Raw genomic sequence first — 3,343 nt, 5'->3', positions numbered from 1 at the left:
TAGAGATCAAGGTGAGTGAGTTGCAATAGTATAAAAAGATCAAAATCAAATGCATAAGCTACAAGATCTTTTCCACATAGTAGATCTAGTCTATAGGCATGATGATCACTTCTAAAGCCATGGATTTATCTCAAGAAACACATAGTTTTATTTTTAGAACAATAATGGAGTCCCATTGCTAAATAGATCCTTAGTTCATCGTAAATATTTCTAAATGCAAATTAGAGGTAAGTAACCATATGATTTTTTGTTTAAATCTTGCATTTATTTATATTTGTGACGATAATGAACCCCAATTCTAATTAATCTAGGTTAATCATTTTCTTATTAATTCCATTTTTTTAATTAGCTTATACTTATTTAAAATGGATATTACTCCCCTATGTGATTTGTTGAACTTGATTACATGACCTAGGGTTTTACCTTCTAAATTCAAGCTTATGACATTTGATTTTTTTAGTGATATATGTTACTTTCATATTTACTTAGGTTTTGATTCCCCTTTTTCATTTATTCTTCACATCTTATATTTTCCACCTAACTCATCCTTAGGTTCACCATGAGGGTTTTATTTTCAAAGCTAATATCTTACTAACTTTAAGAGTGTCATATATTGATTTAAATATTTTTTTCTTAGTCATAGTGCTTTGTTTATTCCATGAGATATAGGTGGATGCAAAAATATGTGGCCCAAAAAAGAGGAAATTCTTTTGTGTTAAAAATCTTTGACACTCATTAAAGATATATCTAGTCAAGATACAAACCCAAGACTTTCCAAATATCTAGTAACACTAGATATCCAAATAAAACTTAAATCCAATCTAAAAAACTATGTATCTAATCATAATGGATTAGATATATGGTTATTGCTAAATAAATTCACTTCAATACCATAGCCAACACCTTTATCTTGTTAATTTTATAATAAAATGAATGGGTTCTATAGAGGAAAATGTCTACTTCCAAATATAAACAAATTTACTTTACATCAAATTTATAATTTTTTTATGATTTTTCAAACATAATTTCTAACTAGAATTTAAAATGTAGACTTCCTTATCTTTTAATACCTTTTGATTTTGAAATCTATTTAAAATATGTCTATTTGAAAGTTATCAGGGTAGAAGGGTAGACACCATCCTCTAAGCAATTTTAGCAAATTATGTTATGACTATTTTATGTCAAATTAAGTTGGTCATACATGAGAGGTTCAAGATTTATACCTAAATTTTATCAAATAATAAATTAAAAAATTCAAAATGCTATCCATGTCTCAATGTCAATTGTATTTATCCACATAAAGATATTAAAAATACTTTGTTTTACTAGTGTTTAGGTCCATTATGTATGTGAATATTTTTGCCAATATCAAATATTTTAAATAATGTCACTTTTATAAATTATTTACTTCACCAAATTGTCATCTATGTAATAGAATAATTACATGTTTGAAAACTAGAAACAAAAAGTCAATATTGTATATATTAACATCATGTTAACATTTTAGGGTGATCAATTTATAATGTATTTCAATTGTGGTTCAAGGTGTAAAAATGAGTTGTGAAAGGACATAATCATTGAACATCTTAAATGGAGGTTTACTTTGAATGAAAGTTCTTCGCTCAAAAGTAGAATGCCTACCATGTGTAAATAGGGTTAAGGGGTTCAAACAAAAGATATATTTTCCATTCTTAAATGTTGCACATTTATAACCCTATATGAGGGGACTTTTGAATGAAGGTCCTTCATTTGAAGCCCTTTATAATACCCTCCTCTTTTTGGTGAATTAAATTTCAACATAAATTTGTACTTTAGAGTAAGGTTTAGATAACTAGACAAAGTAAGTGAGACAAAAGATTTTACAAAATCAGAATCATTAGAGTAAGATTGGTAAAAAGTATAAATTTGTAATATATTTGTTTTAAATTATATATTTATTCTCTAATTTTTTAGTAAATAATTTTTTTTTAACCAAACATGAAGTTCTCTAGCTAACATTAGTGAAAAATATGCATGCATGTATGTATGTCTGTATGTGTGTGTGTATGTATATATACAACTCTTATTGGTGATGATAGTTATTGTGGTTATTTTCTTGTTGTTATGATGGATGCATGCATTATGATTAAATGCTTATGATATGTTTTACATTTTAATATTTTGTGAATACCGATGATACTATTTTATTGATACAAATGTAAATGTAAATGATTTGTGGAAAATGTGAATGATAATGTAGATGTAAATGATTTATGGAAATGTGAATGATAATGCAAATGTAAATTATTTATGGAAAATGTGAATGAATGTAAATGTAACTAATTTATGAAAACTGTGATTGATAATGCAAATGCAAATTATTTATAAAAAAATGTGAATGATAATGCAAATGTAAATGATTTATGAAAAAATTGAAGGATAATACAGTTGTAAATGAGTTTATGGAAAAAGTGAATGATAATGTAAATGTAAAATGATTTATGTAAAATGTGAATGATATTGCAAATGTAAATGATGTATGGAAAATGTGAATGATAATGCACCTTTAAATGATTTATGACCTAACATATGTTGGATGCAAGTGATGTGTGATAGATATGATGAAAATTTATTTTAATTTCATTACATGATACAAAGGATAAGTAGGAAGGCTAAGGGATACATGGATATGATAGGTGATGAGGTGGGAAAATAGAAGCCTTAAGACTGGTAGATAGTGGAACTTTACGATATATGGATGAGCAACAAATTAGATTGGGTTGAATTTGTAAAATATTATGTTTAATATGTGATTAGCAGACCTAGATTTAATGTAGCAAAGGAAGTTATGCACCAATAGTATGTAAGACCATAGTGGCAAGATAATATTTGCATGAACTTTACTCTCAAACAAAAGGTTCTTTTAATACATGTAAGAGAAATTATAACCTTGGTAGGTATTATGAGAAATGATCTTCAAAGTATGATGGGATCCTAATGCGCACAATCCCTTATCATGGGCTTGGTGGGTCTATGTAAAGACTCCATAACACATTTAAAGTTATCCAACATATTCAACATGACAACCAACCTTGGTGGGGTCATGTAAAGAGCAAAAAAAATTATGATATACAAACATAAAGACCATACCCAATTATACACCCATAAACACACCAAGATATAGATAGATCTAGGTGGTCTTGAGAAGGTATGGTCATGGGTCAAAAGATAACTCAAAATGAGAATTTGACAAACATGACATGTGCGACCAACGAATCTCTTGCCAGCAAGATAAGATGAGTGATGATCATAGGATTACACCAAACATGGGAAGGATACATCGCTATGGGATTAGATGATCAAG

The sequence above is a fragment of the Cryptomeria japonica genome, chromosome 8 (assembly GCF_030272615.1).
Source record: "Cryptomeria japonica chromosome 8, Sugi_1.0, whole genome shotgun sequence".
Lineage (NCBI taxonomy): Eukaryota > Viridiplantae > Streptophyta > Pinopsida > Cupressales > Cupressaceae > Cryptomeria > Cryptomeria japonica.
The sequence above is the reverse complement of the archived record's forward strand: the minus strand, read 5'-3'. Positions refer to the sequence as shown.